The 22,092-nt window shown below is 45.8% G+C and overlaps 1 long non-coding RNA gene across 2 annotated transcripts in view; it reads left to right on the top strand.

Moving 5' to 3' along the window:
- Positions 1-22,092, top strand: part of LOC140453865 (uncharacterized) — an 81,900-nt gene that overhangs the window by 4,539 nt on the left and 55,269 nt on the right. Inside the window, exons 1-2 of one of the 2 annotated variants that reach the window (XR_011952523.1) lie at positions 10,320-10,400; positions 10,528-10,694. This is a non-coding gene — a long non-coding RNA (uncharacterized lncRNA). Of the gene's footprint in view, positions 1-10,319; positions 10,401-10,527; positions 10,695-22,092 lie in introns of those variants that run through there. The other variant, XR_011952522.1, reaches the window with a different exon arrangement.

Below are 22,092 nucleotides of genomic sequence, written 5' to 3'. Positions count from 1 at the left end.
AGGGTCCGCAAGGCACACTGGTGTCGCAATTTGGGATGGAGGCCACGTCCATTTTAGAAGATTCAGATCTTTTTGAACAAACATTGAAAGATAACATCACCATGTGTCTTAAACATGGATTGGAGGAAAACTGTTGTCAATGTATGGTCACTTGTCGCTTGGAGACTCTCTAGAAAAGCAGGCACCCAAACAGACCAACGCTGTCGATGTAAGACGTGGTGCACAGGAAGATCCAACAAGTCATTTGCAGTTGCTGTCTGTCTCCCTACAGCAGTCATCATGCGAGATCAGGGTTTAGTCCTAGGAGAAGTAATCTCTCCATCGAACCTTCCTCCATGTTTGTACAGTAATCGTGGTTGTGTGTGTGTATCTCTGTGTGTGAGAGAGAGACAGAGAGCGAGTGTCTGTCTGTGTGTGAGAGAGAGAGTGCATGTGTGTGTATCTCTGTGTGTCTGTGTGTGTGAGAGAGGGATTATGTGTTTATGTATGTGTCTGTCTGAGTGTGTGTTTGTGTGCGTGTGTGTGTGTGAGAGAGGAATGTGTGTGTGTGTTTGAGGAAGTCAGAGTGTGTGTTTGAAAGAGAGTGTGTGTTTGTATGTATGTGTGTGAGAGGAATGTGTGTGTGTGAGAGAGAGGAATGTGTGTGTATATGTTTGAGAGTGTGTGTTTGGGAGAGTGAGTGTCTGTGAGAGTGTGTGTGTGTGTGTGTGTGTGTGTGTGTGTGTCTGTGTGTGTGTGTGTGTGTGTGTGTCTGTGTGTGTGTCTGTGTGTGTCTGTGACACAAAGGAGACACAAAGGTGCAAAATCCTAGAGAGGGGGCAGCTGCACAGTCTGATCCCACCGATCTCACTGCTTCCCACTCCCATGAGAGCTCTTATGTATATTTCTGTGTACCCAGCTGTCTCTCCCACATTTTTCCTTCACTCCCTATCTCACAACATCCTTCATATCTCTGCCCTGTTGACATTTCCCTGCAGATTCCCTTCCTCCAACACTCTGCCCCATTGTCACCCCATCATGTTTTTCAGGAATGTTTAATCATTCAATCTTCCCCAAAACCAACACCTTGCTCATCTCTCTCTGCATCTTTCTCTCAGCTCTGGGGGATCTTGCCTTTCTTGTCTCTAAATCATTCTCATTGCATCACAGCAGCCCCCCCCCCTCACCCACCCCCACCCCTCAACTCTCTCAGCTCTATGCTGCTGCTGCAACTCCCACCCCCACCTCTCTCTCTCTCTCTCTCTCTGTCCTATATCTCTCCCTGGGATTTCTCTCTTGCTGTCTATTTGAACTTCACTCCCTGTCTTTGCCTCCCCTTTTCCCCCTTAAATCTGTCTGACATTGTATTTCTCTTCCTAGGGTTTTACTATCTCTCTCTCCTTTTCTCTCTCTGCCTCTCTCCTGCTCTTTTTCAGTTCTTCTCACTTTCTCTCCCACCCTCTGCCTGCCTGTCTTTCTCGTGTTCTCTCCCTCCCTCTCACTGTCTGTCTACCCATCTCTCTGTCTCTCTTGTAGTTTCTCTCCCTCTGTCTCCCTAGACCCCTGTCCCAGTGACTGGGAAAGGGACATTGGGAAGAGTTGGTCTCTGTGTCACTGGATGCTGTACAGTTAATGCGGGGGATCAACCTTTTCCTGGTCTCTCCCGAATGTTACCCCGACTGTGGGGAGGGGGTTAGTGTAAGGGACATAAAAGGACTTTTCTCATTGAGTCTGAAATGAAGAAAAAGAGAAGGGAAGGGTGACAAAAAGAGAAAGAGAGAGATGGAGAGAGTGGTGATGGAGAAATTGAGGAGAGAGAGAGATGGGGAGTGAGAAACAGGGAGAGGAAGAAGGACACATATGAAGGGAGAAGGACAGTGTGTGTGGCTGAGGAATGGTTGCAGAGTGGGATCTTTCTGTGCATGACAGCAGTCAGTCAAAAGTTGTGTTCGTCTCTGCACCATGTCCTCCAGCCCAGGAGCTGTGGGTCTACATGGGAAGGGGGAGATTGGGAGACAAGGGGGGAGTGGGACAGCCAGAGATGGGGGACTGTTTGATGGGGTTTTGGGGTTGGTGGAGAAAGGAGGGGCTGCTGTGAGAGAGAGAGAGATTGAGGGAGGGACAGCATGAGACACAAAGTCTGAGACAGGATGGAGAAGAGGTGTTCAAAGTTTGGGAGAAGATTTGTAGCTCGGGTGCTCGTTGTTGTGGTTCTGTTCGCCGAGCTAGGAATTTGTGTTACAGACGTTTCGTCCCCTGTCACATCGACCTGGACCCAATATACCGGCTACTGCAGCGGACAGCTGGAACTGACAACCGGAAGCAGCAGAGACAGGCCACTATACATGTCAGAGGAAACATCACAGAAGCGCTTCACAGGAGGCTCCCAAACACTGAGGATGTCACCTAGACAGGGGACGAAACGTCTGTAACACAAATTCCCAACTCGGTGAACAGAACCATAACACGGAGAAGAGGTTTCCTCAGAAAGGATAGTCAGTGAGGCCATTCAGGGGACAATCCTGAGGATCCTGAACAGGACCAAGATCATTTAATGGGGGAGGGGGGAATGGGCAGAAAGGACTCCATCTGTGATACAAGCCTTCTATAATTCTGGGACTGGGATCTTGCTGTGCATTAAAACAGCCACAGGCCAGTCAGTCAACCCAAACTCATTTACCTGTGTGAGAAAGTGAGGACTGCAGATGCTGGAAAGTCAGAGTTACAAAGTGAGGAGCTGGGGAAGCACAGCGGGTCAGCCAGGAGAGTCGATGGTTCTGGCCTGACCTGCTTGGCTTTTCCAGCTCCGCACTTTTCCACTCAACTCCCTCTGCCCCAGGGAGTGGGGCTCACAGCAATGTTGGGGGGACAGCAAAATATTTGAGGGGGGGGGCACAGTTGGTGAGGCAATTATTTGGGAGGGAAGGCATTTGGGAAAGGGGATAAATTTGGGAGGACAGTGAAAATGAGGGGCATAGTATTTTTGACGGGGTACAAAATTGGATGAGATCTTTTAGGTCTGAAATAGCGAAAAACAGAAAGGGAGAGTGAGAAAAAGAGACATAGAGATGGAGAGAGTGGGGATGGAGAAGGGGATCGGAGAAAGATAGGCAGAGAGAGACAAGGAGAGGGAGAGAGTGAGAGAAAGAGTGTGTATGTGTGAGAGAGAGAGAGACAGACAGAAGGACAGAGAGAGAGAGGACAGAGAGAGGGAGAGAAGGGGAAGTTAGACTAAGACTAAGGAGTTAAACCATGGACAGACTGAAGGGGTGACACTTGTTATTCCAGTTGGTTCCAACTCTCTCTCTCAATTGATTTTCACATTCCCTCTCTCCCATGCCCCTGGGGTTTGCTTCAGCCTGTCTCTCTCTCTCTCCCTCTCTCTCTGGTTCTGCCTCTGGGTCTGTGAAACTGTTTTCTCTTGCCCTCTCTCTCTCTGGATGGTCAGATGGTCTCTGTCTCTTGCCATGCTGGTCTCCTCAGAAGGTCTTCAGAGATTCAGGCAATCAGTCTGCAGATAAACCCTGTTTTTGTTCATTTCTAGATGGTTTTCCGGAACTTTCTATCGTTCCGGCCAATTAGGTGAATCTGTTAATAGTTTGAAGCATTGCCAATCATTGGGATGGCTTGTTGCTGTTAGTTTCTTTGTGTAGCAGGAGCCGGTGCCTTCCTGTCTGGGCCCTCATTTGTTTGGTAGATACGTCTGTCCAGAATAACTGTTACCTTTTACATTATGCAGTGTTTGCGCTGTGCCTGGTGTGCGGGTTTTGTGATTTGGGAGATTTCTTTGGCCAATACACCTTGGCTGTCTCTCTGTGTTTTAACCAGGAGTTTGTGACATCTCCCCCAACTCATCCACTTGAAAGGAAAGAAAAGAAGCTTATGCAATAAATTACAAACCTAATTTTAAAAGCTGGTTATGCTTGTTGTCAGAGTAGCCAGCTGTCTGTGCAAAAGCCATTATGTACGTTTTCCAAACCGATGGTCTTATAGCTTCACTTGGAGGTCCCCACTGATGATGCTACCCAGCCAGGTAACGAAACGTCTGGATATCAAACCTATCACCGAGCAAACCTACACCCTAAGTCTTAGAGCTGATAAGTGATATCATAAAATCTTGAGAGAACAGAATCAGACCGTTCGGCCCATTGAGTCCACAATGACCCTCTGAAGCGAATCCAACTCAGACCCACTCCCCCCAAAATATCCCTGAAACCCTGCATTTCCTATGGCTATTCCAGCTAGCCCGAATATCCCTTGACAAAATGGGCAATTTAATATGGCCAATCTGTCGTAATGGCAACTTCAGACAGGCAATCAATACTGGGCCCAGCCAGGAACACTCAAACACTGCAAATGAATGAAACTAAGGTGATCACCCGGGGAGTTCCATCTACCTTCCAGCCCCTGGGAGTGTATCCGGGCATGATTCACCATGATCGTACCCATCTGTTACAGCCTGCAATCCTAACCACCGGTATCCCGAGATATATCAAGGTGAGTGCGGTTAGGACCACAGCCAATGTGAGAGGAGCCGAATTCTTGGATAACAGGCTATGGGAATGTCATGGTATGACCTGTTCCTTCCCATTTACGTAAGTATGGTCCCTGTCAATGTTCCCTCTATCTCTACAGTAAGTGGGAGGTAATCATGATAGCCCATCCAAATATCTTTTTTATACAACTCCGATAATTTGGACTTCATCCTACCTTTGGTCAATTGGGTTAAATAGAATCTCTCATACCAAGCCCAGGTGTTCCACCGAGAGTGTCCTTACAGCTGTTATTAACCCAGCCCTTGGTGAGCTGCTGTCACTGACAGTGAGAGAACTTGGTGTGGGTGTTCTCCTGGAACAAATATTTATTCTGTTTGTCACTAACCCGGGATGGGACTTTCCCTTGGCTGGCCTGCCTGAGCTCCTCCCTCAGCTGTTCCAACATCCCGTTACTGCACAGGGTGTGGTTTTACTGCTCACCATAATCTCTGATTGGGCCGTGGATGATCTGGTTAATCGTGTTGGCCTGACCCTCCAGTTTGGTCACTAAGTGATGGTTAGCCTGATTTTCCACGAATTGTCCCATGGTCTCCTCTGTGTTTTCTGTATTCAGTCTTTCTCAGGCTCATTAGAGAGTTGTTGGGTCAGGATCCTGAGTTTATTCTCCAAATTAGCCAAGTCAGGTGTACTGACCTGTAACACTCCTGCCCTGGGAGTGGACTCGTATACTGTGGCTAAATCATTAAGGAGTTCCCTTTTCTTTTGTCTGTTAATTACTTTTCTGCGTTCTGTGTTTTCCCTCAAATATCCCTGTCCATTGTCCCATTATCATGTGGTCAGTTGGGAACATGATTATTTTAATGGGGAAGGACACCACTGTGATTACTGTATCCCTGATACATTCATTATGATTAGTGTCAGGTTGTGATAAATGTTCGTGAACAAGGAATTCCCTGTGAGTTTAATGCCCAGTCCATTGCGAGAGCCTCGTATGTGTGGGACAAGCTGGAGGAGGAGCCTTCCCTCCTGGTCACAGCCCGTTTTTAATTTTGTTTCTGAGGAATCCTCCCTGGTGGACTTCCTGGGATATTACTGTCCGAAAATGACCCCGAGTCCAGGCAGGGATCTTGGTATCCTACTACCATGCACCCATTCTCGGGGAAACCCTAACAATCGCTTCTGATCCCTGAGCTCCTTTAACACAATGTGGAAATCCCTATTTCATATTCAGCAATTAATTAGCAGAGAGCCCAAGCCTCATTACGGGCACGATTTTGGGTCGAATCCCAGGTGTCCCTCCTCCTTTCTGAGACATGGGAGACAAAGGGTCGGGCCCAGTTTCTCATCGCTAAGAGAGGTGCAGGTCATATCCCCAAAAATCCAGACAAATTGGAACTAGAGTCTCTGGGTGAAGTTGACAGGGGGGAGGGGGGAGCATTCCCCTGGTTGTTGTTCTGCAGTTATGTAGCGCCTCTGCAGGTTATGCCTTATCCTGCCCTCGAGCAGTGAGGATCACTGTCTTCATCTCATCATGGATACCCCTCCCTAGCTGTTGGCCCTCAGGGAGGGCTGAATGGCCTGCTGGACTAAGGCACATGGCGATTCATTTGGTTTGCTCCTCAGCGTCCACTCTGTGTATGACAGACTGTCAGTCAGTATCTGTGACAGAGACGGGACCTTTTTGGTGCTGCCCACCAGCTGGGTGCCTGGAATGGCTGTTGTGTACGGAGTGAGACCATAAGCTGCTTTACACTGGGTAACCACAGGATTCATGGAATCTGAGTTCGGCTGTGGGTCAGGGCTGGGGGCAAAAGGTGCAGTTACCTGGGAGACAGGCAGTGGGAGTCCCCATCTGTGAGTGGGTGTGGATGTGTCAGTGTGGAGCCTGTCAGTATCTCCCTGGGGAGGTAGAACCCCAAAGGCACACATTATCCCATTCTGGAAGGAGTCCTAGTTCCCTAGGGATTGTATTTGCTCCTGACACCCCCTACTAGGGCCTGATGTGTGTTGTTCCATGTTGCAGGTGTACAGGATCCATGCAGCTGCTTGGAACTCCCTACACTGTCCTTCCAGATTGTCAATGTAACCTGAGGCTGCCTCCCCAACCCCAGAGACCCTCCTTTCACTGGATTGGGCTCTTCCCAATTGGAACTGGAGTAGTCCCATGTGGGTGAGATTTTCCTGCAACGTTCTGTCCTGCTCAATGTGTCAGAGACCTAGCTCTGTCACAGCCTGTAGGTTTCCCTGGGGTGACCGGATCCCAGATGTCTTATCCCAGCGGGGGGTCCTCTAGGCTATCGGCAGTGGAGTGAGCTTTCCAGCTTCCTTCCCCAGCTTCTCTATGGGCATCTCACCACAACTCCTGTACCAGGAATCCTTCACTGCAAGGCCAGGCTGGCTTCCTGCCAAATTCTACAGGACTGTTTCACATTTGTACCAGCTCGTGTTCATGTTGCTTTGGCCGCTTCTGGATGATGGGACACTTAGGTATGTTCATAGAATTCTACAGCATGGAGACAGGCTCTTTGGCCCAAACTGGTCCATCCACACTAACCCCGTTTCCCTGCACTTGGCCCATATCCTTCCAATACTTTCCTCTCCATGTATTTGTCCAAGTGCATTTTAAGTGTTCTTAAATGTATCCTCCTCGACCACATGCACTGGTAGTTCATTCCGCATGTGTACCACCCTCTGGGTAAAAGTGTTGTCCCTCAGGTTCCCTTTTAATCTTCCCCTTTCACCTTAAACTGATGCCCTTTCATCCTTGATTCCCCAAGTCTTGGATAAAAACTGAGTGCATTCACCCTATCCATGCCTCCCATGATCTTATATACCTCTATAAGGACACCCTTCAGTATCCTACACACTAAAGAAAATGTCCTTGCTTGTTCAACCTCTCTCTATATCTGTCTAGTTGAGTTCTGGCAACATCCGTGTAAGTTTCTTCAGCACTCTTTCCAGTTTAATAACATCCTTCCTATAGCAAGGTGGGTAAAACTGAACACAATACTCCAAGTGCGGCCTCACCAAAATCCTGCACAACGACAACAGACCTTCTCAACTTCGATATTCCATGCCCTGACTGGTGAAGGGCCCAGTGTGCCAAAAGCCTTCTTCACTGCCCTGTCTCCCTGAGTTCAGAGAGCCGTGCTCCTGGTATCCAAGGTCCCTCTTTTCCACGACACTCGTTCATGCCCTACCGTTCACCATGAAACCCCTGTCTTGATGTGACTTTCCAAAATGCAAGATCTCGCTCTTGTCTGTATTAAACTCCATTTGCCATTTCTCAGTCCAATTCCCCAGCTGATCAAGTCCCTGTTGCAATTGTTGAGAACCTTCCTCACTTATTTTAGTGTAATCTAAAAACTTACTAATCATGCCTTAAACATCCTCGTCCAAATCATTGATATAGATAACAAACAGCAATGGGCCTAGCACTGACCAGCTCAGCGGCACAATGGATCAGTGGTTAGCACTGCTGCCTTATAGCACTGTCGATCTGGGTTCAATTCCAACCTCACAGGATGGTCTGTGTGGGTTAGATCCTGTTAGGGTTGGATTGCCTACAGTATGGAAACAGTCCATTTGGCCCAACAAGCCACACCGACCTGCTGAAGAGTAACCCCCCCAGAATCATTCTCCCCACCAATGTTTACACTTGACAAATGCACCGAGCACTGTGGGCAATTTAGCCTGGCCAATTCATCTGACCTGCACATTTTTGGAATGGAGAGGAAACCAGAGCACCCAAAGGAAACCCACGCAGACACAGGGAGAATGTGCAAACGCCACACAGTCACCCGAGGCTGGGGTCGAACCTGGGTACCTGGCGCTGTGAGACTTCAGTGTCAACCACTGAGCCACCATGCCACACCAACTGAGTTTGTACATTCTCCCCATGTTTGCGTGGAATTCCTCTGGGTGCACCGGTTTCCTCCCACAATCCAAAGATGTGCAGGTCATGTAAATTGGCCATTCTCAATTGCCAAGAATGTTAATGGATGTGTAAGTAAGTTGCATTACTCAGGGGTAAATGTAGAGTAATAAAGTAGGGAAATGGGTTTGAGTGAAATAATCTTCAGAGGGCCAGTGGCTAACAGTGAGGCAAAAAGATCAGCAGGGACCCCACAAGTACTTCCCTCATCTCTTGAGGTGCTGTTGGATATGTTTGGTCAGGTCCAGGAGATTTATCCACCTTCATACATTCTAATGCATTCAACACATCCTCTCCTGTGATATGGTCTGACCCCAAGAGATCATCACTAACTTTCCCAAGTTCCCAGGCCTTCATGTCCTTCTCCACAGTCAACACAGAGGAGAAATAACTCCTGTGATTCTGCACACACATGTCCACTTTGGTCCTTGAAGGGTCCTATTTTCTCTCTAGGTATTCTTTTTACCTTGGCAGGGGGAGATTGCAGTGTTGGGTAGGGATCAGTCAGGGAGGGGGTGAGTGCAGTGTTGGGTAGGGATCAGTCAGGGAGGGGGAGATTGCAGTGTTGGGTAGGGATCAGTAAGGGAAGGGGTGATTGCAGTGTTGGGTAGGGATCAGTCAGGGAGGGGGAGATTGCAGTGTTGGGTAGGGATCAGTAAGGGAAGGGGTGATTGCAGTGTTGGGTAGGGATCAGTCAGGGAGGGGGAGATTGCAGTGTTGGGTAGGGATCAGTCAGGGAGGGGGAGATTGCAGTGTTGGGTAGGGATCATTCAGGGAGGGGGAGATTGCAGTGTTGGGTAGGGATCAGTCAGGGAGGGGGTGATTTCAGTGTTGGGTAGGGATCAGTCAGGGAGGAGGAGATTGTAGTTTTGAGTAGGGATCAGTCAGGTTGGGGGAGATTGCAGTGTTGTGTAGGGATCAGTCAGGGAGGGGAGAATGGCAGTGTTGGGTAGGGATCAGTCAGGGAGGGGGAGCTTGCAGTGTTGGGTAGGGATCAGTCAGGGAGGGGGTGAGTGCAGTGTTGTGTAGGGATCATTCAGGGAGGGGAGATTGCAGTGTTGTGTTGGGATCAGTCAGGGAGGGGGGATTGCAGTGTTGTGTTGGGATCAGTCAGGGAGGGGGAGATTGCAGTGTTGGGGAGGGATCAGTCAGGGAGGGGGATAGTGCAGTGTTGGGTAGGGATCAGTCAGGGAGGGGGAGATTGCAGTGTTGGGTTGGGATCATTCAGGGAGGGGGTGATTGCAGTGTCGGGTAGGGATCAGTCAGTGAGGGGGATATTGCAGTGTTGAGTAGGGATCAGTCTGGGGGAGGGGTGACTGCAGTTTCGGTGAAACTGGTTTTTTGGTGACAGTAAAGATGGATGTACAGTCTGTATCTGGAACTGTAACCAACGAATCCACATTGTTCCAAAGCCAATAGAGTGTATGTTGGCTGCAAGATAGAAAGTGCTTTTTGAATTTAAGCACAGCCTCACCTGCCATCTGAGAGATGAGCTGTTCCAAAATAGATAAATGTTCTTGAGGTTTGGCTGCTGTTTTGACCACAATTCCAATTTACCCAATTAGTTTAAGTTGTGCCCAGGATACCAGCAACCACTGGCATTTGGTTTGATTGTTTTGACACCTTGATACTGATTCTAAGAGTTTATTTAGTCGTGGGTGTTATATAAACCCGGTATTTTGAAAGTATGAGGGAGAGCAACTGCCATCGAATAGCGAGCAACTGCTGCCGAGCCCGAGAGCGAAATGGCCATCTCACATCTTCCTCTCAAAGAAATTAGAAAACAATTTTAACCAAAGTACATTTTCATGTAAAACCTTCAAACAGTGAAAAAAACGAAACAAGATTGCCCAGCGAGATCAGCAGCCAGAGGATTGAATTCAGAGGAACCTGTTTGGTCTTAAGATTAAGTTAAAGCAATGCTTAATAAGTGTCGAGTTTAATAATTGGAACAGTGTACTTTTGTGGTGTTGGAGTCAGATACTAAGTAGGTAAAAGAAGACGACTTGGATTTGTGAACAGTTGTTGTTTAGTGTTTAGTATTAGAGCTAAGAAAATGATTATAATTTTCTTAATGTATTGGAATTTTAGAGTTCTCTGTCCCTTTTACTTTAACAGATTACAGAGTGAACCAAGACTCTCTGGGTGTTTGGTTTAATTAACAGAGACGTTCGACCTCTGCATCGTAACCAATGGCAGGAAATTTCTGATGAGACTGCAATGGATAAGCAGCCCAAAGAAACTGAAAGCTTGATGCTGAAAAATCGAGGCCAGCCATTTCTTTGGTGAGTGGGTTCTAATAATATTATGTAATCACCTGCCACGATTTCTCACTTCACAACAGCTCATAGGTCGCTATTTGGGACATTAGTATAGGGTTGGTTGACATGGAATATTGACAGATTAACTCGTCTGTTTAACTGGCTCAGTACCCATTGAAGAATTTGATTTTTGATGGACACTTAGAGGGTTCCAAGCTGATAGGACTTACCCAGTAGGAAATTTCACTTTCCTGGACAATTCCTTTGGATTATGCTAAGATGGGGAATCTGCTGGTTCCCAGCTCAAACCTGCCTCTACACTGGGATAAAGATTCTCTGTAGGATGTGATGGAATATGCTCCACTTTCCTGTATGAATGCAGCTCCAATAAACACTCAAGAAATTTGACACCATCCAGGACAAAGCAACCTGCTTGATTGGCACCCCACCCACAAATATCCACTCCCTCCACCAAAGATGCTCAGTAGCAGCAGTGTGTCCCACCTACAAATGCAGTGCAGATATTCACCAAAGATCCTCAGACAGCACCTTACAAACCCACAGCCACTTCCATTCAGGATAATGGCAACAAATACATGGGAACACCACCTAGTGTAAATTGCCTTGCAAGCTTCTCACCATCTTGAAGAGGAAATATATCCCTGTGTCAAATTCCTAGAATTCCTTCCCTAACAACGTTATGGGTTGACCTACATGGACAATAGCGGTTCAAGAAGGCAGTTCACCACCAACTTCTCAAGGGGCAACTAGGGATGGGTAATAAATACTGGGCCTGGCAGTGATGCCAACATCCCATGAATGAATTTGAAAAATTGTTTCATGTCGGGAACAACAGGACTCTCCTGTGGCTTCACTAAGGAGTTTTATATATTCATTATGCAAGGAATTTGTGTAAGTCGTTCCTTTGCTGTGTTAGTGATCTTCACTCTGAACCGAGATAATGTTGCTGCAAAAATAAACTTGTTTGTGCACCAACTTAGGGTCTGCAGCATATAACCAAGTTTTGTGAAGTTATGCAGGAAAAGTGAGTCATCTTCAGGATGGACTCCTTGAATAACATAATGTAAGAAACTTAAAACAGAGATGAACAACAGGAGGATGAAGCTCCAAGAGATGATAAGGAGCAAAATCACAGATTTCCTCCTGTTCTCCATCTTTGGGTCTCTGAGCTGTAGATACTCCACAGAATGCAGTTCTGTTGCCCACCGTCATTATTGCTGGTTCACTCTGTGCAGTATCTGCAGTAACAGGATGAGGGAGGAGTTCAGACAGGCCAGCCAAGGGAAAGCCCCACAGCAAATTTGTGACAAATAGTGTAAACATTTGTTCCAGGAGAAGACCCACCCCAATATCTCTCACTGTCAGTTTAAATTACATTCCCTATAATATGGAAACAGGCTCTTCAGCCCAACAAGCCCATACTGGCCCTCTGAAAAGGAACCCACCCAGACCCATTTCCCTACCCTATATTTACCCCTGCCAAAGCACCTAACACTATGAACAATTTAGCATGGCCAATTCACCGAACCTGCACATCCTTGGCCTGTGGGTGGAAACCCATGCAGACACGGGGAGAATGTGCAAACTCCACACAGACAGTCGTCCAAGGCTGGAAATGAAGCCATGTCCCTGATGCTGTAAGGCAGCAATGCTGACCACTGAGCAACCATCCACCCCAATTACAGCAGCTCACCAAGGTCTGGTTTAATGGCAACTGCAAGGGCACTCTCAGTGATAGGGGCTCCAATTATCCCAAGTGACGAAGTTAGGATGATGTCCAAATTAACGGAATTATATTTTTAAAAATGTATTTAGATGGCTTATCATATCGTCCTCCCAGATAATGTGGAGATAGAGGGGACATTGACAGGGACCACCCTTAAGTAAATGTGAGGGAACAGGCCATGCCATCACATGCCCATAGCCTGTCATCCATGAATTCGGCTCCTCTCACATCCAGCTGTGATCCTAACTACACTCCCCATGAAATATCTCGGGATAGTGGTGGTTATGATTGTAGTTTGGAAAAGGCACCTATCCCCACACATGGGTATGATCCTGATGAATACAGACCAGGGGCTATAAGGTAGATCGAACTCCCAGTGTTATTATCACTTTATTCGTATCCATTAATGGGATGTGGGCATCACTGGCTGGGCCAGTTTATTACTCATCCCTAGTTGCCCTTTGGGAAGGATGGAGAATGACAATAAGAGTGACATCAGTGATACCTCCATTGTTGGAAGCCCATCTTGTTCACTCAATCCCCTTCCTCCAGGAAAGCCCTTCATGTACCCCTGGAACCTGGGCCATTAGGGATGAGGAATAAATGCTGACCTCGGCAGTAAGGCACACATTCAGTGTGTATGAAGAATCACATTTCAATCAGTGAGTGAAATGCTCTTGTTTGAAGAGGGCAGCTCCTACTCTAGAGAACAGAATAACAGCTCTGAGATATATTTTCACACATGGAATAAACTGGCTCGATGCAGCATTGGTTGAAATTATTTGTGATCTCGTGATGGGGCTCGCGGTATTTGTGTGGGCAGCATTATTGCTGGGAAATTCCAGGTTCTGTTTTTTGCTATTTCATTATGATATACTAAACAACAACGCTCCTTCATAATTGGGATTAAACTTGTTATTGTAATGAGTTTGTTCATTGTCAGAGTTTTGACACAAAGCTGAGCAATGCTGTCGTGTCAATCTCCCAAAGGAGCTTTCAGACAGTATAAGGCAGCATCTCTGGGAATACATCAGCCCAGAGTTTCAAACAAGGAGCTTGTCAGCTGCCTGAAGGGACAGATCACCTCACATGAAAACATGCATTGACCAACTCAGCAGGTGGAGAAGGTGTCCTACACCATCCTTGTTATTATTGTTGTTCTTGGTGTGGCATAAAGACATTTTGGACTTACTTTAATCTGCTGCTGATCTGCTCTCTGGTTTTACCTTTTGAACAACAACGTCACCATCTCATTGACTGGTCAGCCATATCCAGACCCCAGAACAGTGATAACAATCCAGTGAGCAGCGTTCATGGTACAATTTTCCATTGACGGAGACTCTCAAAGTCACTGCTGCTGCAGAATGTCCTGACTTAAGTATTCTCTCCTCTGTTCTGGTTTCGTATATTCTGAAGGTATGAAGAGAAATCATGCAACTTAGTTCTGAAGAAGGGTCTCCGGACATGAAACATTTACTCTACTTACTCTCTCACAGATGCTTGCCAGACCTGCTGAACAATTTCTGTTTTTTGATATACAAACGAAGCCTGTGTTCACAAGGATCTTGAAGGTTAAGGGCTGATCTGAGTGAAGTCCTCCAAAACATTAACAGAAAAAGATAAATGATTTCCATTGGCTGGCAATTCTCTACCGAGGAGGCACAGTCTGAGAATGAGAGCCAGAGCGTTCAGGAGGAATGTTAGGATGCACATCTACACACAAAGGATGGGAGAGGTTTGGAACTCTCTTCCACAAACGACAGTGCATACTGGAACTGTTAGTCAGTTTAAATGAGGAAGTTTTTTTAACAAAGGAACTGAAGGATACACGTATTTTGATTTGTGAAGCTACATCCATCTACCATGCCACCCAGAAATGTACTCGTTCTCACAGTCTCTGATTAGAGAATTCAAGTCTTGACAGATTGCCCTCCTGGTCTCTGTACGTTGAGGTGTTTGTCATGTACAGATGTGTAGATTTAGAGTGTAAATATCACCACAGTGCAAACACACCCTTGTTGTCACTAAGGGAGCCCTAAATGCTCTGATATACTACACTTAGTCATAGAGATGTACAGTATGGAAACAAGCCCTTCGGTCCACCTCATTCATGCCAACCAGATATCCTAACCTAATCTAGTCTCTATTGCCAACACCTGGCCTGTATCCCTCTAAACTTTACTATTCATATACCCGTCCAGATGCCTTTTAAATGCTGTAATTGTACCAATCTCCACTACTTCCTCTGGTAGCTCATTCCATACACACACCATCCTCTATGTGAAAAAGTTGTCTCCTTTGGTCCATTTTACATCTTTCCCTCTTACTCTAAGCCTATGCCCTCCAATTTGGGACTCTCTCACCCCAGGGAAAAGACTTCGTCCGATCCATGCCCCTCGTGATTTTATGAAACTTGAGTAGTCTCCAACACTCCAGGGAAAACAGCCCCAGACTATTTCAGCCTCTCCCTATAGCTCAAATCCTCCACCCTGGCAATATTTTTGTAAATATTTTCTGAACCCTTTCAAGGTTCACAACATTCTTCGTTTGGAAGGAGACCAGAATTGCACGTGGCCTAACCAATGTCCTGTACAGCCACAACATGACCTCCTAATTCCGATACTCAATCATCTGACCAATGAAGGAAAGCATGCCAAATGTCTTCTTCATTATCCTATCTGCCTGCAACTCTACTTACAAAGAACTATGAACTTGCACTCCAATGTCTCTTTGTTCAGCAACACACCCTTACCTTTAAGTGGATATGACGTGCTCTAACTTGCTTTTCCAAAATGCAGTACCTCGTATTTATCTAAACTAAACTCCAACAGCCACTGCTCGGCCCATTGGCCCATTTGATCAAGATCCCATTGTACTCTGAGGAAACTTTCTTCACTGTCCACTGCACCCCCAATTTTGTTGCCACCTGCAAACTTACTAACTGTACCTCCTATGTTTGCATCCAAATCATGTATATAAATGATGAAAAGTAGTGGACTCAGCACCGATCCTTGGAGCACACCACTGGGCATAGGCCTCCAGTCTGAAAAGCAACCTTACACCACTACCTCTTGCCTTCGAGACAATTCAAATGGCTAATTCTCCCTGTATTCCATATGATGTAACCTTGCTAACCAGTATTCCATGGGGAACCTTGTCAAGCACCTTACAGAAGTCCATACGGATCCCGTTCACCGCTCTGCCCTCATCAATCCTCTTTGTTACTTCTTCAAAAAAATCAGTCAAGTTCGTGTGACATGATTTCCCACAGAAAAAAACCATTGCTACTTTAAAATTAATCAAATTTTGGTCACGGAAGAATGGGGACCACACAACAATCAACAGACAGGAGGGTTTCCTCCCAGTTCGGGAACACTTCAGCGGTCCAGGACATTCAGCCTCTGACCTTCGGGTGACCATCCTCCAAGGTGGACTTCGGGACAGGCAGCAGAGGAAAGTGGCCGAGCAGAGGCTGATAGCTAAGTTCAATACCCATAGGGAGGGCCTCAACCGGGACCTGTGGTTCATGTCACATTACAGGTGATCACCAGTGCACTACACCCACACACAGATATTCCTACACACACACCCTCACATGCACACGGACACACGTACACACAGACGCACACACAGACACCCACACACACCCTTATAGACACACATACTCCCAAACATGCACCCCCTCACAGACTTAAGACGCTCTGCACTCACTGCACACACACACACACACACACACACACACTTTCTCACACTCACAACCCCCACCCCAGACAGACACACACACAAAGACCCACATGCACACATATACTACATGTAGTTTGTTCAAAAGCTGCATACATTCATGTAGAACTCTGAGCTCAAAAATGTATGAATTTATGGAAAACTCTGTTATCTCACTTTTTAGATTAGAATCAATCTAAACATCAGGTCATAGACAGAGAACACAGGGGGCTAACACCTTCAACATATTGTCTAGCTATCACCATTGTTAACAGCTAACCCGAGAATGCAACTTTAAACAAAAGGGTTTTGTGATTTACACATGACAGAAGTGAAACTATCACTGTATTCTAACAGATGTTAGGCTGAACAGACAATCAATTTTTAAATGTATAATTTCAGTTAGATCACACTGTAAATTTTTGCTATAAATTCTGTGTTACGATCGAGCCCTCCACTATCACCTGATGAAGGAGCGTCGCTCCGAAAGCTAGTGAGCTTCCAATTAAACCTGTTAGACTATAACGTGGTATTGTGTGATTTTTAACTTGGTACACCCCAGTCCAACACCGGCATCTCCGAATCTTAACCAAACAAAGTTGCCTTCTTTAAGACTTAAGAAATCAAGTGTCTTCCGGCTCTTGTCTCAATTTTAATGTTTCTTACAAGGAGTCACCCATGAAGGAAGCGTTGCTGCAGCTGTTCCCAGTTTTACTGAGATCACAGCTGGAGGACTGTATCGGGCTTTTTAAAATCTCTTTACCTCAGAATGAATTTAATTACACGAGAAGGTGTATGGACATAGCTCACTCAGTTGATTCCTGGGATGACAAGTTCATCCCACGTGGAAATGTTGCGCTGTTTGGATGTATACCCTTTGAAGTTCAGCAGAAATAGGCATGATCATATTGAGACATAACTGAACCTGAGAGGACTTCACAGGCTGGATGCTGAGAGGATGGATCCCCACGTGTGGGTGTGTCGAACTAGGGGAACTGGAGAATGTTTGAAAATGTGGCCTCTTCCATTTCAGACTAAGATAAGGATGGATCTGATAATGTGTTGCCCAGAGAGCAGTGAAGGCTGAATTTGATAGATATTTGATCAACTAGACAGCCAGTGCTTATGTGGGTCAGGTTTGTTGTGGTTGAATGGTCTACATCTGTTCTGATTTGTTGCGCATCATGTCACAAATAGGAGGTGATTTGGTCCAAGGACAATCGCTTTAAATGTAAGGGTGCTCCCATTTCAGATTGAGGTGAGGATGCTCCTTTGTCCTGAGGGATGTGATAACTGTGGCATTCTCATCTGCATGGAGCAGTGAAGATATTCAAGGCTGAGCTCAGTAGCTCCTTGATGGTCGAGGAAGCCCATGTTTATTGGGAACAGAGATGGACAGGGAGTTCAGCCACAGTCAGATGAGCTCTGATCTGTCTGAATGGTGTATCAGAGACCGAATGGCCAACTGGAGCTCATAGCTCCCATGTAATGTCACACAACACGTCTCTGACAGAATTCCTCATGGCTATTACTGAGGCACAGGAATAAACCATTCAGCCCCTCTAAAGAGTTGCAGAGAATCTTGTATTCAACACTTAGAACGTACTGCACAGTGTACCAAGGAGATGATTTAACTCTTTTAAACAACTCCTCCTCATCTGACCAGATTCTGTGTATGTGTAGGGTTTGTCCATAGGGTCAGGCTGTTTTAATATGTTTTGGGTGGAAGCTGGAGAAGTGTAGCATTGTGAGGTTATCTGCGGGTTTGCAGTAGAGTAAGGTGCCCATCCTTGATGGAGATACATGTGTCCAAAATGAGACAGTAGAGAGTAGTCCATTGTGAGTGTGATGATGGGATGAAATTTGTTGATATCACTGTGTAGTTTTATCAGTGACTCCTCGCCATGGGTCCAGAGGAAGAAAATGTCGTTGATGTACCTGGTGTATAGTGTTGGTTGGAGGTCCTGCGTAGAGAAGAAATCTTGTTCAGACATGTGCCTAAAGATGTTGGCATATTGGGGTGCAAATTTGGTCCCCGTGGTTGAACCATGTGTCTGGATGAAGAACCTGTTGTCAAAGGTGAAGACATTGTAATTGAGGATAAAGCGGATGAGTTGTCGGACGGTGCTCGGAAATTGGCAGTTGTTGCTCGGCTTTAAAGAACTCCCAAACCTCAAACAGGTGAAGGGGTAAATGTAGGGGAATGGGTCGGTGTGGACTTGTTGGGCCGAAGGGCCTGTTTCCACACTGTAACTAATCTCATCTAATGTAAACTATAGAGGAAACAGAGAGTAATGAATAACGAACAGTACAGCACAGGAACAGGCCCTTCAGCCCACCAAGACTGTGCTCACACTTGATGCCTTTCCAAATGAAAAACCATTTATCTTTTCATGGTCCATATCCCTTGATTCCCTACCTATTCAAGAAATTGCTATTGTATCCACCTCCACCATTACCTTTCAGAAGCACATTTCAGGTACTTATCACCATCGGTGTAAAAAAGCTGTCTCACATCTCCTTTAAATTTTCCCTTCTTACCTTAAAACTATGTCCCCTTGTTATTGAGATGAGTATCCTGGGAAAAAAGGCTCTGACTATCCACAGTAATAGCCTGGGGCTCTGATTGCAAGTGTAGTGATATTATCACAATCCCACTGACTCTCCTGAAGTCAGCACCTTTCAGGGAGAACACACAACATTTCTGGTCAAAGTTTGTGAGAAGATTTGTAGCTCGGATGATCGTTGTTGTGGTTCTGTTCGCCGAGCTGTGAATTTGTGTTGCAGACGTTTCGTCCCCTGTCTAGGTGACATCCTCAGTGCTTGGGAGCCTCCTATGATGCGCTTCTGTGATGTTTCCTCCGGCATTTGTAGTGGTTTGAATCTGCCGCTTGCGGTTGTCAGTATAACTACTGTTATAGGACAAGCCAAAAAGAGAACAGACAAGGAATTCCTAGAGGCATGGCACTCATCCACAGATTCAATCACTAAGCACATCGACCTGGACCCAATTTACCGGCCACTGCAACGGACAGCTGGATCTGACAACCGGAAGCAGCAAATTCAAACCACTACAAATGCCGGAGGAAAGATCACAGAAGTGTTTCACAGGAGGCTCCCAAGCACTGAGGATGTCACCTAGACAGGGGACGAAACGTCTGTAACACAAATTCCCAACTCGACGAACAGAACCATTTCTGGTATAATTATTTTTGGCAGGAAGAGAATAGGAACAGTTGAATCTGGATATAACAAAGGTGCAGATGATGGTTTATTCAGCAGGTAGACTGAGACAAAATGGTAGACCTGAGATATTGCGGAGTTGATAGTGAACAGGATTGATGCTGGAGAGAATATGGAAATAGATATCAGCTTAGAGCCGAAGTACATGTTGGAGTTATACGCAGTTTGATTCCACTTCAGATATTGGCTTTAAAATTGCTTGGTTAGGAATGGAGTTTGTGGACAGAAGTCATGGCAACAGCTTCCTATTTCTCAGTATTTAAATTATGAGGACAGTAAGTTAGTTCAACAAAGATTGATGAATTCATAGTCAGATAGAAAGACTTACCAGGAATAATAGTGAGGAGAGGATAGAAATCAGCTTGAATCAGCCAAAGCACACTTAAGGTCCACCCAATCTTGAGGAAGATTGTGAAGACCCAAATGTAAACCCCTGGTCAGTTTTGGAACATTCCAGTCTATTGTTCCCATATTCTGGTCCATTGTTGGAACACTCCAGTGCATTGTTCTCAGACTCTGATCTCTTCTCTCCCTCACTCTTGAACTGTGGATCCTGGGTAGTGCTGCAAGTGAAGTTCCTACGGATACTATGTGATAATATTGTAAGACCCCCTTATTCATAGGAAGTAAACCTTTTAGTGAAATAATTTGATGCATGGAGAATGACATTAACTACAATCACTGAACGAGCAGGTTCACTTAACCCCATTCAAACCAATTTGTTTTATACCATGGTAAATTAATACATTTGATCAGTCTGGATGGGATGTCTGAGTGTTTCTGAGGAATAGACACAACAGCAAAGTGATTGATCTTAACTATTTAATGCTCCATAGATATGGAAATGTTGTCAGAGGACTGAAGAGTTTTCAATTATCATCTCTTTTCATAAAAGAAGAGACAAACCCTGTAATAAAGAACAACCAATATAATATAATTAAAATATTGAGGAGACGTCTAGAGTCCACCATTTGGGGAGAATAATCTGTTCCTCAGAAACATTGGATTTACACAAAACAACTAGAATAGAGACGCAAATGGAAAACACATGTATCGACAAGAAAGGTCAGTTTATTAAGCTAGTATCAGAGCAGATCAATGAAGATGGTGCTGTAGATTTTCTCAACTAAAATACAATCAAGGGTCATTGTCGTGGAAATTAAATCTACTCAACTCTTAGCAGGAGCAAAGAAAGGTCTTTATTTTGAATCCTGCAGGATTGACTCACTACGCTACGCCAGATGCCTTAATACAAAGAGCACTGAAACATTGTACAGATGCTTGCCATATAGTGTTCCTTATCACACTCTCAAGGTCAACTCCCTGGTCTTTCAGACATAATGGTTCTTCAGCCTTCACTGAGTTCGACTATCGCAAGGTCAAGTAGAATGTTTACAGAATTCACACAGAGTTAAGCTGACTGCAACCCTTCATCAAAGCATCGTTTACAAAGATCAGTACAGCATTGAATTAAAGAAAAGCATTCTCTTTAAATTTCGCAGCAAATGGATAATTAATTTCACAGTAAATGGATAATTTCCTATTTCATTTTCCCCCTTTTTGTCATTTTATGACATCAAGCCCAACTACAGCAACAACTACAAAGAAATACAGAGCCGTAATAGTTATACATCAAAAAAAGTTTAGGAAACACCAGGCCTTTCCTCAGATACCACCTACCCGAAACACAGCTTTGTGGTGGTATCTTCCCTTGCTCTGGTGTGCCCTGTACACAGCCCATGTGTGAGCTGCGGCAGCTCCATAACCGTATGAGGCTTCTAATCACTACTTGCACTTAATTGGTTCTGGTGCTGTCCGATATCTCCTCGGGCCCAGCTACACGCCTATAATGGCTGGTGTGTATCCACTTGGTTTTCTGCGATCTTAACTGCTGTCTGTGTTGTGAGGAGCACTTGAAATGGTCCAAGCCACCTCTTCGGCATACACATGTCAATCTGCTCAGTTGGCAGCTGCTGGGCTGCCGTTCTTGCTGCTGAGTCTGCCCTCGCATTGCCTTGGGAAATAAGATCATTATTTTTTGTGTGAGCTTCACACTTATACACAGCGATTGATTTAGGCAACAGGACTGCTTCCAGGAGGTCGGAAATCAGGTCGCAGTGTGTGATGGGCTTTCCGGTGGAGGCCAAGAATCCCCTGTGTTTCCACAGGGTTCCAAAATCATGTACAACCCTAAAGGCATATCTGCTATCGGTGTAAATATTCACTGTCCTTCCCTCAGGCAACTTACAGGCCTCAGCCAAGGCAATCAGCTCCGCTGCTGGCACTGACAGATGAGAAGGGAGTGATCCCACTTTGGCTACCTCGTACATAGTCACTGCATCATACCCAACACAATTCTGGCCTGTCCCCTTGCTCCTGAATGCTGACCCATCCACAAAAAACTCCATATCTGGATTCTGACATGGTCAATCCTGCAAATCTGATCTAGGGCTGCAAATTTCATTAGTTACAGCAACAGAATCATGTGGGTCTGTCTCCTTCTGTGGGGAGAAGGCTAGCAGGGTTAAGGGCGTTACATCGCTTTATTAAAATTGTTAGGCGTCTCCAATAACACAGTATTGTATCGGAGCCAACGTGCTGCTGAAATGTGTGCGGTCGTTTGCTCGGAAAGCAGTCAGGATCCTGCATGTGGGACCAGAAGGGTTAATTCACCACAGCCGACTATATCCCTGGATGCTCCAACAGCCTTTT

Source organism: Chiloscyllium punctatum, chromosome 28, assembly GCF_047496795.1.
Source record: "Chiloscyllium punctatum isolate Juve2018m chromosome 28, sChiPun1.3, whole genome shotgun sequence".
Lineage (NCBI taxonomy): Eukaryota > Metazoa > Chordata > Chondrichthyes > Orectolobiformes > Hemiscylliidae > Chiloscyllium > Chiloscyllium punctatum.
Note: the sequence above shows the minus strand (reverse complement) of the source record. Positions and strands in the feature narration are given on the sequence as shown.